Below are 15,387 nucleotides of genomic sequence, written 5' to 3' on the forward strand. Positions count from 1 at the left end.
TGTGATACTGATGAAGGGCCACAGTTATGCTTTAGGATAGATCTTTCATTCATTCGTTCCTGATTATTTCTAGAAAGCCAACCTGGGCCAGGCACTGAAGATAGCAATAAACTAAATTTTCCCACTTTTCATAGCCCAGGCAACAGCACTGAAAGAACACATATAGTTGTCTAATTTTCGTCGAGCCTTGGGGAGGTCTCACAGAAAATGAGTTACTGATTTTCTGGAACGTCTGTGATGAGAATAAAGATACTTGCTCTTTGTGCTCTCTTCAGCAGCACATATACTAAAACTGGAAAGATAACATGGCCCCTGCACAAGAATGACACGCAAATCCATGAAGCTTTCCCTGTTTTTAGAGCGGAGATGTCCATTGACAGAAGAACGGATGAAGACATATATATATATACACACACACACACACACACACACGAAATATTTCTCAGCCATCAGAAAGGATGGATATTTACCATTTACACGACATGGATGGAACTGGAGGGTTTATGCTGAGCAAAATAAGTCAATCAGAGAAAGACAATTATTGTAGGGTTTCTTTCATAATGTGGAATATAAGAAATAGCACAGAGGATTATAAGGGAAGGGAAGGAAAACTGAATGGGAAGAAACCAAAGAGCGAGAGAGACTCTTGACCCTGGGAAATAAACTGAGGGTTGGGGAATGGGTGGTGGATGGGGGGATATGGTAGTTGGGTGATGGGCATTAAGCAGGGTTCCCACTCAGCAGAGATCCCGATGCGGGCCTCGATCCCAACACCCCAGGATCATGACCTGAGCAGAAGACAGAGGGTTCAACCAACTGAGCCACCCAGGCGCCCCAATTCCCACCAGTCTTATACAGGAAAACAGCCAACATTTATTGAAATATTTCCGCATGCCAGGCACTATGTTAAGCACTTGATAGGCTTTCTATTTGACCCTAATAACAATCCTAACGAAGTAGCTATCTTTTTATCCATAGTGGATAGAAGAAGAAACTGAGACTTAGAGAATAATTTGTCAAGGTCACAAACTAGTAACTAGTAGGGCTAAAGTTCTGATGGTTAGTCTGTGTGGCTCAAAATTAGGCTCTCGACCTTGAAGTTATCTATTTTGTTAGAAACAAGTCAATAAATTTCTTGGCTGTGGCCTATCAGTTCCTTGGGTGCGACCTATCAGTCAAGGATCCAGATCCACAACCCTGAACAATAGAGCTAATCAAAGTACTCTAATCAGTGTGATATTTTAGAAATGCTAAGCAATCCTTGGGAATGAGCAATATTGTCTCCAGAATAAGCCAATGATGTAAAGCTGTGACTTACAAGAAAGGGAGTCCTATAAGCAGGTACCGTTTTTGGACGAGACCTCTAAATGCATGGTATTTAACAGAGATGGCTAATAAATTTTGTGCTGCTTCCCATCCACACACCCTGCTGTGACTTATTCTTCCCGAATGTACATTTATTTGGAAACCTCTCCTGTGTTTTTGGTTAGTAAGAAAGCTACAAAATGGAAATGCCTCTCATGGCCCATTGGCCCTACTAGAGCAATAGCCACAGGTTTCTTGTTGTTAGAGGACTTTGAGGCTGTTTAGAGGTTTTGTTTTGTTTCTTTGTTTTTCTCCTTTAGGCTTTTAGTCCTAGAACTAGAGCTTAGAATTGAATTTGAGCCACAGCACGCCATAGAACAGTCTGCAAGAACTCCGCTGGGACCCCCCTGGCAAAGGATGTGTCTGGTCCTGGTTCTTCGCAGTTAAGTCTGATGCTGCTACACAAGCCAGGTCCTGCCACAGGCCAATGAGACGACATGAATCACTTTTCAGTGGCTCTTGTTCCTAAGTGGCTGTTTTGGAAAGGAGCCCTTTAGAATTAAAAGAAATACTATTTTACATAGCCACTTATTTGGCTGTTGCTCTAAGGAAAATTTCCACCAACAGGAAGAAACCATTCCAAAGATTTTACTAGATGGGAACAGCTATATGTGAATAATCAAAACTGTAAAGTAACAAGGCATAATCACTACCCGTTTATGGAGAATTTTATTGGAGCTTTGCATATTATCTAGGTAGATTCTTTCACTAAGCTTGGGTGATAGATACCATTGTTTCCATCATGTAGATGATACATAGAGAGTTTAAGAGACTCATCCAAAGTTGCCATTTCTGTAAACTAAGAGAGCTGAGCTAGGACCAGGGTCTCTCAGATTCTAGTCGGTGTTTTAGGCAACTATTCAAAGTACCTACAAATAAGTTAGAACCTTATTTTATGTGAACCCCAGAAACTTGGAACCATGTTCCTCTGTTTAGGGTGGGATTGGCACTTAAAATTTTCATTCCCTGAATTTGTAGCATAGACATTTTATATTGAATAGCTAAATTATTTAAAAAGAACAAACATTTGTAAGAAACACTTCAAAAGTACTCATTAACAAAGTTACAGGAAATATGGAATCATAAAACCTTTAGTTAGAAAGGGTCTCAGAAGTAATAGATCCTTCTCTTCCCCATCCTCACGCTTCTCATCACTCTCACGGGCTCATTTAAACTGTCCTTTTCTTGGCAGGAAGCTCTTAGCTTGTAAAGCTCTATGCCTTTAAGACATTTCACAACTTGGACATCTTCTCCTTTCAGCCCCTACTTCCTTCAAAATTAAACCAAATGGTGTGGGTTAATTCCTGTTGACTCCCAACACACCCTCCTAGGGACCAAAGTTTGTTTTTTAAGATTTTTTTTCTTTTAATTTGACACAGACAGCGAGAGAGGGAGAGAGCAGGCAGAAGGCAGGGGGAGTGGCAGGCAGGGGAAAAGCAGGGTCCCCGCTGAGCAAGGAGTCTGATGTGCGGGTCAATCCCAGGACCCTGAGACCATGACCCAAGCCAAAGGTAGCTGTCCAACTGACTGAGCCACCCAGGCACCCTATGCAACAAGGAGACCTTAAACCTTCTGTGTTTACTTTCCTCTGGAGAACTTATACTACTTCCTTACGTGTTTATTCTTCCAACTTCTTTGGAGCTATACTGTCCAATGAGGTCACCATTAACTACGTCAGGCTAATGAACACTTCAAGTGTGGCTAGGTAGAATTGAAAGGAGCTGTATGCGTAAAATATATACTAGATTCCAGGGGTACCTGGATGGTGCAGTGGGTTAAGCCCCTGACTCTTGGTTTCAGTTTCAGAGTCTTGAGATCAAGCCCCACATCAGCCTGCATGTTTGGTGCAGGGTCTGTTTCAGATTCTCTCTTCTTCTCCCTTTGACCCTGCCCCTCATGCTGTCTCTCTCTCAAATAAATAAATAAATCTTAAAAAAACAAACAAACAAACAAAAACCAAAAAAACCCACACTAAATTCTGAAGCCTTGGTACCCTCCAAAAAAGAATGATCGATGTCATTAATAAATTTTTGTATTGATTACATGTTAAAATTACATTTTAGATACATTGGGTTTAAATATATTATTAATATTAGTTTCACCTGCTTCTTTTAATTTTTAAAAGATGGCTACTAGAAACTAAAATGACAGAAGTCACTCACATTTTGTTTCTATCGGACAGTGCTGGATAAGAGCATAGATTAAACAGCAAAGGAAGTATAACTAGAGGTGTTGATTGTGTACTGAGCTTGAAAGGCCTTTAAAGAACATTTATGAATCACTCTGAGTGTGCCCAGTATTGCCCACAGCTTACACAAATACACAGTGTCTTCACTCAAGATTCATGTCTTCTATATTGTATGGTAAATATAGCAACATGTCAATATCCACAATTGTTTGAGCCCATCACCTTTCCTAGTTCTTTGCTTGTTGTGTTCTGTGAAGTAGTTAAACAATTAGGAAAAGCTAGCAAGAACGGAGGTAAAGAAAGAAGAGGACACAGTTCTGCAAGGCAATTAGGAGACAATTGTAATTTCCATCTAAAAGTGATGAACGGGAAGGCATCAAGCCATTAACCCAGGGTATGTATGCTCTCTGGCAGGCCTTTGGCAAGCCAGCACAACACCTACTTAAGTGGGTCACAGCCTGATTGTTAATTTCCATTCATGGGGTTTGTTTCATTTTCTGTTGTCTCAGTTAGCTCCAAGATGGTGCTTTAAATAGTTATGAAGGCATCTGTAGAGGTAGTCAAAGTTTCCAAAGGGGTTATCATTAACTTCCTTTGTCAGGATTTCTCCACTTTCTGATGAGTCTTCAGCAGAATCTGAGCTATTCTCCTGGAATCCAACCAGCAAGCTGTTATCAGAATTCTCCAGCTTCTCCTGGATACCATTGCCAACGAACTGGAGAGAATCGTGTAGGAGGAAATGCCAGCCTTGCTGAGTCAAGCAACTTCTTCAACCCAAAGTTGACTGGTAATTATCATCACTGCATTCCTAGGACCACGGGAAGTATAGCCAATCCTGGTCCAGCTCCATCAAAATTCGCTCAGTATGTAGAAAGGCACTATCCAGGGTAGTGAAATATTCCAACTCCATGCAGAGAAGAGTTGGCAGATTCGAGCCAGGAGAGTTAGGCTATATGCAGGCAGCAGTGTGATGGTCTCCAACGTTATCATTCTTTTTTTTTTTTAAAGATTGTATTTATTTGTTTGACAGAGAGAGATCACAAGTAGACAGAGAGGCAGGCAGAGAGAGACAGAGAAGGAAGCAGGCTCCCTGCTGAGCAGAGAGCCCAATGTGGGACTTGCTCTCAGGACCCTGAGATCATGACCTGAGCTGAAGGCAGAGGCATAACCCACTGAGCCACCCAGGCGCCCCCAACGTTATCATTCTTAAACACTGTTATATTGTAACCATGCTATCAGTGTGCCTTATTTTTCTTCAAACTAAAAGACTTTCTATGTCCATAAAGGTATCAAAATGGGCTTTAAAAAGGGATCATTCCCAGGGGTCCATGGGTGGTTCAGTTGGTTAAGCCACTGCCTTCAGCTTGGGTCATGATCCCGGAGTCCTGGGTTGAGCCCCGCATTGGGCTCCCTGCTCTGTGGGGAGTCTGCTTCTCCCTCTGACCTTCTCCCTTCTCATGTTTGCTCTCTCACTCACCCTTTCTCTCAAATAAATAAAGAAATCCTTAAAAAAAATGTGGGGCACCTGGGTGGCTCAGTGGGTTAAAGCCTCTGCCTTCCGCTCAGGTCATGATCCCAGGGTCCTCGGATCGAGCCCCGCATTAGGCTCTCTGCTTAGCAGAGAGCCTGCTTCCCTTCCTCTCTCTCTGCCTGCCTCTCTGCCTACCTGTGATCTCTGTCTGTCAAATAAATAAATAAAATCTTAAAAAAAAAAAAAAAGGAACCATTCCCAATTTTAAATATCTTAAATAGCTTAAACATATCTAATATTTGATTGAAACAAAAATTTTAAATGAAAGATAATCGGGAACTATTTATGATGAAGGGATATTTAATTTCTTATTCTGTATGGAAATTTAGAGAATAAATACATTCTCTAACGTATTGGGGAAAAGAAAGTTACGTTTAAACCAATATCTGAAAGAACTAATTATAGTGGTCTACAGAATTTAGAAAAAATTATAGTGCTCGATGTTTTATTATTTTTTTATTCAAGAAAATGTTTGAGAAATTGTAGACATGAAAGCTTGTTTGTGTTCTTTAAAGATTCTGAATGTTACTTTTATTTTTTATAAGAGCTCAAAAATTATGTAATACCCACCTGTTCCCATATCACAAAATATGAGAATATTAGATAAATAAGAGGAATTTGAGAATATGAAAAATAAAAAAAAAATTCAGAAAGTGGAGTACACAAATCTATTTCTGAGGCCAAAGAAATAACGCTTCAGATAAATAAAGGCACAGACCACGGAGTGTTTTTCGTGGGAGGGATGGGGAAGCACTTCTATCTGTGGAGATGACAGCCTGCAAGACTGTTATTTCCTGCTGCCCTGAGGGTCCTACTAGAATGGTTTTTCTTGGGTTTTGCTCAAAGAACAGATGTCATTCTAAAGCTAGTATTGTCAAATCCCATTTATTTTTTGGATTTACTCTTCTAAACGTTGCCTTTTCCTTCTTAATTAAAGGTATATCTTTCTAAGGTATTAAAAGCCCTACTTTAAGTAGTGATGAGATTATCCAGAATAAGTAAAACCTCTTTGAGTAATTGGCTTATCAATGTAATTCACATTAACTGCTCAGAGGAAAATTAGTAAATCTCATGTTGGTGCAATAAGCTTCACCTTTTGTGTTAAACTTGATAAAAGCTATTTTTAAAGAAATAGAAGGATCATTTTCCTTTTATCAATCTCATTTACTGAAATAGCCCCTGTCCAGGTCACCAATGACCTGAATACTATTTAATCCATGGCTTTATTTGCACCTCCCAGAACTGTTGATCATGCTTCCTTCTTGAAACTTTCATTTGGCTTGAGACATCAATATCTCTTGGTTTTCCTTCTATTCCACTGGCTGGTCAGGTCCTTTTTATGTACTGACTGCTAAGTGTTAGGAAACTTATGGGTTTAGGCTAAGAACTTTTAAATTCTTTATTTACTCTGTAGGTAACACCATCCCCAGTCTCTTAGCTTTGAAAGCATCTACACACCCACAATTCCCAAACTTACGTTTCTAGCCCAACCTCTTTCCTAAATTACAAGCTCATGGCCAACCATCCACTCACTCTTTCACTCAAATATCTAATAGGATCTCAAACTTACCCTGTCCCCAATCAAACTCCTGATTCTACAACAACATCATCAGTTGCCCCACTGACAAACCTCTCCTGAACAGTCTTCTACATCTCAGGAAATGAGCTCTGTCTTTCCAGTTGCCCAGGCAAATACCTTATTTCATGTCTTCCTCTGTACCCTATATGCATCAGTAAATCCTATTAGTTTTACCTGCAAAACACTGTGTATAAAAAATCTCAACGCATTTCACCACCGCCATTGCTATTTTCTTGGTCCCAGTTTTCATCATGCTTCACCTCCTCACCTGAATTATTTCAATAACTTTCTAATGGGACCCTGTTTTCCTTCCCCTTTCCCTAACCCTTCCCCACCACAGTCTATTCTCAACATAGAGGCCAAAAGGATCTATTTAACTTGCAGGTAAGATCAAGTCACCCTTTTGCTCAAAACATTTGATTGCTAATCATTCAGAGTAAAATCAAAAACAGTATGACCTGACATTATGACCAGCTACCTCTCTGACTCCACATTTTTAATCTCATGCCCCCGCTTCTCCTTGTACATACTCTATTCCAGCTACACCAAAAATTTCCTAGAACAACCACCTCTCATTTCAGATTCAAGGGCTGATAGACTAGAGGATTCCATCTGTACCTCCCATTCAAGACAATTGAAAAAGCTGAAATACACACACACACACACACACACACACACACACACACATTCTTGCATGCATTGGAGACCTAATGAGATAGTAAGAAATTAAAACAAGGAAATGATTATAGTTCAAAAAGGTGAACCAAAGGAGGATTTACTGATGGTCAAAAGGAAACTGAAAAGCAGAGCTTCACTGAGGTCTTGGGAAATGACCCACACTATATCCTGGAATCCAAGGACTGAAATTTGATTCTGAGGCTTTTTGACAACCCACTGAAAGCAGCTGAGACCTAGAGTTAAGGTTTTGAGGACTCAGTTGCATGAAGGTTTCAGGATTGGCATTCATCCCCTTCAAAGACAGAGGCCCTAATGTAATATCTCTTCCTTTTTTTTTTTTTAAAGATTTTATTTATTTATTTGACAGACAGAGATCACAAGTAGGCAGAGAGGCAGGCAGAGAGAGAGGGGGAAGCAGGCTCCCTGCTGAGCAGAGAGCCCGATGTGGGGCTCGATCCCAGGACCCTGGGATCATGACCTGAGCTGAAGGCAGAGGCTTTAACCTGCTGAGCCACCCAGGCACCCCATATCTCTTCCTCTTGAGACACTCAAAAGGCTACAAGCCTGGGGTCTGGTGGTCTGGATTTTCTTCCAGCCTGCAAAAAAAAAAAAAAAAAAACCCGAAACAAAACAAAACAAAAACCTCACAAAACAAACAAACAACCAACCAAAAAACCCTCAAAGCTTGGTCCCAGACAGCTAAAGTATTACAGTATATTGTAAAGAAAAAAGGTCTAACATCATGCTGGGTTTCAAATTCTCACTAAATATAATTTTAATTTGTCTAGCAAATAGTCAAATATTATAAGGTAAACAAATATTCAGAACAAATGGCAAATATTGTGGTTCCAAACCACCTCTCCACTTAGCATATGAGAAGATGCTCAACATCATTAGTTACCAGGGAGATGGCGATGAAAACCACCACAACACACTTCCCATCAGAAAAAAAATTTTAAAGCAACCGATAACATAAAGTGCTAGTGAGGATACAGAGCAATTGGAACTCACATGCATCGCTGGTGTAAATGCAAAATGTATAAACACTTGGAAAAACAGTTTGGTAGTTATAGGGGTGAGAGGTAAAAAAAAAGAAAAGAGTTTGGCAGTTACTAAAAAGTTAAACATACACATATACATATGACCCAGCAATCCCACTTCTAGATATTTACCCATGAGAAAATAAGGTATATAGCCACACAAAAACCTGTTTACAAATATTTATAATGGCTTTTTCACAATTGGCAAAAATTAGAACTATGTATCCATCGGCAAATGAATGAACAAGTTGTTATATGTGGAGAGCCATGCAGCAGGAGCAAGGAGTCACGTACTAAGCAAGGCATGAGAGGCCAAGGCTGTAGATAGTTTGCCTAAGGAATGCGAGCAGATGCAGGGAGTCACGCACTAAGCAAGGCCAGAAGAGTGGGAGGAGTGAGAGATTAACCCAAGGACTGTGAGTGCATTCGCGGGTGACGTTTGATAGATACCAGGAGTCAAGGGAAAGGCGCATGATCTGTAGAACAAAGAAAACCTATGGAGTCACATACGTGCTCACGAGCACGATGCGTGCACATAGATAGTCCTTCTGATTGGTAGTTTTGTTAGTCGTGGTATACTCTGATTGGATATAGTTCGCACTTGGTGGAGATATACTTGGGGGTCTTAGACTGGGGGGGGTCCCCGGCTGAAGATTGTGAATAAAGAAGTTTGCCACTCACCTCGCCTACGGGTCGTTCTTGCGGGTCGAGAGCGACAACTGGTGCCGAAAACCCGGGGACCGAGATGCCGGACGTGGAGCGAGGATTGGGGTAAGAGCAACGATAAGGAAAGTGTGCACCCATTTCTGTCTTTGGACAGGGAAGGTTCTCTGGGGACGATCATAGACAAAGCTATTTAGGCTCCTCAGGGACTATAGTAACAAAAGATTTCCGGAATGGGAAACGAACTTGCTAGATATAGGATAGAGGGCCCCTTAAGAGACATCCTTAAGGCAAACGGCACTCCTATGAAGTCAAAGACAGCTCGTGACTTCTTAAAAGAGGTAGGGGAGATTGCCCCCTGGTTTATAGAAGAAGGACTTTTGAATGTCCCTCAGTGGGAACATCTGGGGGAGGATTTAAGACAAAGCTCCACTGTCACTGCCGGAACCCTTGCCGTGTGGTCCCTTGTGAAGGTATGTTTGCAGTCATCCCGAGAACGGCTAAAACAGGTAGTGCAGCAAGGAGGGGAGATTTTAGAACAGTTAAAGAAGGAGTCACAAAAGGGGTCCTCCCGGGGTTCCGATGCTGACAGTGAGAATTCGGAAGGGTTTTCAGATGAGGAGTCACAAGGCTTGGAAAAGGGGAAAGAGAAGAAGAATCTAGAGGTTTCAAGCTTACCTACAGGGGCAAAACCTTCAGCTGTAGCGCAGTCAGCAGTGAAGGTAGACCATGCACCGCTTCCTCATTCTAGCCCCACGGCACCACTTTATGAGTGGCCCCCGCCGTACCGGCCAGGTTGCGCGAAAGTGTGTCATTGCTCAGACTGTACTGCGGCAAACTGGAGAGAGGTCCTTGGCCCGGGAAAAGGTTTTTTTCCAGTGTTAGAAGATCAGAATCAGCAGAGGTACCACCAGCCATTAGATTTTAAGCTGGTAAAACAACTCAAGGAAGCGGTTAGTGCCTATGGGCCCCAAGCAGCTTTCACAGTATCTCTTGTGGAATCGTTAGGGGCGCTTTTCCTTATTCCCGAGGATTGGGCCAATTTGGCCAGAGCAGTTTTGAGCGGAGGGCAATATCTGGAATGGAAAATTCAAAATCAGGATAACTGCCAGGATACAGCGCGGAGAAATGCAGCTGCTGGAAACCCCCAATGGGACTTAGAAATGTTAACAGGTACCGGACCATATCTTGGGGCTCAGGTGCAGAGTACCTACCCCCCTGCCATATATCAGCAGATTGCTACCGCGGCTGTCAGAGCATGGAAAACTTTAAGAGGTGCAGGTGATCTGCAGGGGCAGCTGTCCAAAATAGTACAGGGGCCAAATGAGCCCTATGCTGATTTTGTGGACAGGCTTATGCAGGTAGCGGGCAGAATGTTTGGGGACGCTGATTCTGCAATGCCTTTAATTAAACAACTAGCTTATGAAAATGCTAATAAGTGGTGTCGGGAGGCCATCCGACCATGGAAGGCTAGAGACCTATCTGCCTATATTAAGGTATGCAGAGACATCACAGGGCCCGTGATTCAGGGGCAAGTTATGGCTGCAGCCTTTGCTCAGGTTATGCAGGGCCAACAGGGAGTTCACCCCCGGAGGTGTTTCCAATGTGGACAAGAGGGCCACATAAAAAAAAACTGTCCACAACGAGGAACTCAGCTTGGTAAGGCCTCCAGGACTAAGCCGGCGGGGAATTTTAAACCCCAGCTTTGTCCACGGTGTAGGAAAGGAAATCATTGGGCACATGAATGCCGATCTGTAGCAGATATCGAAGGATATCCTTTACCACCTAACAACTGGGGGAATTCAAAAAACGGGAGGCAGGGCCCCACTCCCCGGGGCCCGAAGCAAATATACGGGGTGGCGATGTCCCTGCCTACCAAGCCACGATGGGCTTTCCCACCCTCCAGTCAGGGGAGCCAGTCCGCGCAGGGCCCAGGAGAGCCACAACAGGTTCAGCTGGACTTGACGTCTGTGCCACCACCCGAATGGTCCTAACACCTGAAATGGGGGTACAGGCCATGCCATCTGACCTGCATGGAGGGCCTCCAAAAGGAACGGTGGGACTGCTCCTGGGTAGGAGTTCCTCTACTATGCGGGGACTTCAAGTACACCCAGGAGTTATTGACCCCGATTTTGAGGGGGAAGTTAAGATTTTAATTTCGTCTCCTAGGGGTATTAATATTATAAATCCAGGGGACAGGATTGCACAGCTCCTAATTTTGCCTAGTAACCACGAGGAATATCCATCTACAGGCCAGGTGAGAAAAGGTGGTTTAGGATCCACAGGATCTTCCCTCGCATGCCTTACTATGAGCATGAAAGAGAGGCCCATGCTTAAGTTAAGGATCAGAGGAAGGCCATTCTGGGGGCTCCTGGACACAGGGGCAGACAAAAGTATTATCAATTATCTAGACTGGCCTAAACCCTGGGCCCTGGTTAAAGCCAGCCAAACCCTCCGAGGACTAGGAATAGCTACCAGCCCAGATATCAGTGCTGCATCTTTGGATTGGGAGGATGAGGAGGGACATAAAGGCATTTTCCAACCGTATGTTTGTGCCACCCCCGTTTCTCTGTGGGGACGCGATGTGCTGGAGCAGATGGATATTAGACTTACTACTGAAAAACTGTATAGTGAGGCCTCCCAAACCATAATGAGGAACATGGGATATAAGCCTGGCCAAGGCCTTGGAGCCAAGGGCCAGGGAGATCCCGATCCCCCTTCCATGGGAGGTCAGGGTTTTTCCTAGCGGCCACTGAGGCAAATCGAATAACTTGGAAACAACAAGAGCCGCGTTGGGTACCTCAGTGGCCTTTAACTAAGGACAAATTGCAAGCGGCAAAAGAGCTAGTTCAAGAGCAGCTCAGAGCAGGGCATATTCAGGAATCCACGTCCCCATGGAACACTCCCATATTTGTGATAAAAAAGAAATCAGGCAAGTGGCGATTGCTACATGACTTGCGACAAATAAATGACCAAATGCAAGTCATGGGACCCATTCAACTGGGGCTTCCAGTTGTAACAGCGCTGCCGAGAAATTGGCCCTCTATTGTGATTGATATTAAGGATTGTTTCTTTTCCATTCCATTGCACCCTGCAGATACAGAGCGTTTTGCCTTTACTTTGCCATCAATTAATCATACTGAGCCCGACCAGAGATATGAATGGAAAGTGCTACCTCAGGGAATGGCTAATAGCCCCACCTTGTGTCAGTTGTATGTAAGCAAAGCTTTGGAACCTTTTCGAGCAACATTTCCAGACCTGCTTTGCTATCATTACATGGATGATATCCTAATCTGTGGGCCGAATAAGAGATCTTTGCCCTCGGCCCTCACCTTTCTACAAAAACAGCTGGCGGAATGGGGGCTAGCTATCTCCCCTGAAAAAATTCAGGCAGGGAATTTACAAAAATATCTCGGTATGCAGCTCTCCATTACTACAGTGAAACCTCAGCTAATGCAGATCCGTAGAGATCGTTTGCACACATTAAATGACTTCCAGAAACTTTTAGGGGACATTAATTGGATCCGGCCGTATATAAAACTCACCACAGCAGAGTTAAAACCCTTATTTGATATCCTGCCTGGAGACCCTGCATTAGATTCCCCAAGAGCTCTTACACCAGCTGCCCTTAAATCATTACAACTGGTTGAGAATAGACTAGCCTCCACTACAGCGGATAGGTGTGACCCTGAAAAGCCTATACATGCTGTAGTTATTCCGTCCCCTGGATCACCCACAGGAGTATTATGGCAGGGGGGACCTTTGTTATGGATTTACTTGCCCCATAATCTTAGCCGCGTTATTACCCCGTATCCTACAGCTGTGGCCATAATAGCAGGTAAAGTACTTAAGGCTAGCATACAGGTCCTCGGAAGGCTGCCCGATTTGTGCATAGTCCCATATGATAAAACTCAAATAAATACTCTGACACATGAAAATGATGACTGGGCCATTTTGACAGTCGCTTATCCTATTACATTTGATAATCATTATCCCTCACACCCCCTAATTGGGTTCTACAAAAATACACCCCTCATTTGGCCTAAATCCTGCCGATTGGAGCCATTGGTCGGGGCTCTCACAGTGTTTACAGATGGTAGTAAATCGGGAACTGGCGCCTACGTGGTGGAAGGAAAGGTAATTCCGGTTGTTGTGCCATCAACCTCAGCTCAAAGAACAGAGTTGTTGGTAATTATGTGTGTTCTACAGAGGTTTCAAAATCAGCCTATTAATATTATTTCAGATAGCAAATATGCAGTTGTAGCTACCAGAGCTATTGAAACTGCCATTATCTCAGCTAGTCAATCAGAAATTTCCTCCTTGCTGACTGAATTGCAAGATCTCATTCTCTCTCGTGGTGCCCCTTTTTATATTGGGCATCTTAGGGCACACTCGGACCTCCCAGGACCTTTAACCGAAGGCAACCGAATAGCTGATGCAGCTACACGTTTTCATGTGTGTAATGTTCTAGAGGATGCAAGGGCTTATCATAAAAAATGGCATGTTAATGCCCACACTTTGAAGACGCGTTTTAATATCTCCAGGGCTGACGCACGGGATATTGTCAAATCTTGTGGCAACTGTGTAATACACTTGCCTTTACTCCCTCTAGGGGTAAATCCAAAAGGGCTCTTGCCCAACCATCTATGGCAAATGGATGTAACGCATATACCTTCTTTTGGACAACAAAGATATGTCCATATAAGTGTGGACACTTGCTCGGGGGCTGTTAGTGCAACCCCCTTACGAGGGGAAAATGTTAAAAATGTGATATCCCATTGCCTACGCAGTTTTGCCTGCTGGGGAGTACCAAAACAAATAAAGACAGACAACGCTCCTGCCTATACCTCTGCGAGCTTTTCCAACTTCCTAGCCTGTTATAATATTCAACATGTTACAGGCATTCCTTATAACCCTCGAGGCCAGGGCGTTGTAGAACGCACTCACCTGACCTTCAAAATTACTCTGCAAAAAATACAAAAAGGGGGAGTCGGAGAGGAGTATCGTACCCCCACTGACCTCACCAATTTGGTCACCTTTATTTTAAATTTTCTCACACTTGACAAGGATGGCGTTTCAGCCGCTGAACATCACTGGGGCCAACAGAAAATGCAGCAATCTATGGTGAAATGGAAGGATGTTCTCACTGGTTCGTGGAAGGGCCCTGACCCGGTGCTTCGGTGGCACCGAGGTTCCCTTTGTGTTTTTCCACAGGATGCGTCTGCTCCACTTTGGGTGCCAGAACGCCTCACCAGGCTGGTGGCCGTGGAACCTGTGAAGGATGCTGCTAATGATGATGACAGCAACGACGACCGTCCTGCAACCTGTCCCCGTGAAGGCGGAGTCAATTCAACTGTGGCCGAGACAGGAGATTGCCCAGCTTCAGGCCCCTCTTCAAATGACTCACCATAGAGTGCCTTTTTCTTATCCGGACTCATGTTTGTTACTGACGCTTATTCTTTTACAAATATTGGCAGCCCAGGGCGAATTGTATTGGGCATATGTCCCTGATCCGCCCCTGTTACAGCCCGTGGGTTGGGATATGAGTTCTATTCCTGTGTATGTTAATGATACTGTTTTACTAGGCCTTCCCTCCTCTGTTCATCTCCAGCCGCAGCAGGCAGCCATATCTTACAAGGGTTATTCTGATGTTTATCCTATGTGTTTTACCATGAAGCGCAAAATGTCATATTGTTTTCGTGTAGCCCCACGATCTAGTTATGATGATGTAATGATAGTTGGCCCTAACACCACCTATGGCACTGTAGTAACTTCTGGTATTGCCCCGAAAGACATTCCACTTTGTGCAGCTAATTTAAGTATAGCCAAGGGGATCGGAGTGCCCTGGAGGCTTTGTGTAGGACGAGAAGCTACAAGGTACTCACTAAAAGACGGTTTTAAACTATGGGATTGGGGGCCTGCAGTATTCTCTGAATGTCCTGCATGCCGTCCAAAGATACCTCCAATTCTTGCTCCTCGACGTGGCTATCCGGTGCAAACTGAGATTTGGAGACTTATTGCTGCTTTCGGGGGCGCAATGCGCTATGTCCATCAGATCAGCAACGTCAAAACTGTGTTTGGATACCAGGATATTGGACAGGATTTCAGATATCCCCAAGCCTGTGTGCCTCATCCCTTTATGCTAGTTGTAGGAAATCTCATTGTAAAGAAAGAAAAGGCTACTTATTGTTTTTCCTGTTATAACTGTACTCTAACCAATTGTGTTCAAGGTATATCTCCAAATGATGGCGTATTAGTGGTTAAGCAACCTCCATTTATCATGATTCCAGTTAATGTCTCTGAGCCATGGTATTCCAACCCTGGCTTAGAGTTGTGGGAACGT

The 15,387-nt window shown here is 43.5% G+C and overlaps 1 pseudogene; it reads left to right on the plus strand.

Annotated features, from left to right (window-relative positions):
• The first annotated feature begins 262 nt into the window (after positions 1-262).
• On the plus strand, positions 263-357 carry LOC116571232 (annotated as a pseudogene).
• The last annotated feature ends 15,030 nt before the right edge of the window (positions 358-15,387 follow it).

The sequence above is a fragment of the Mustela erminea genome, chromosome 12 (assembly GCF_009829155.1).
Source record: "Mustela erminea isolate mMusErm1 chromosome 12, mMusErm1.Pri, whole genome shotgun sequence".
NCBI lineage: Eukaryota > Metazoa > Chordata > Mammalia > Carnivora > Mustelidae > Mustela > Mustela erminea.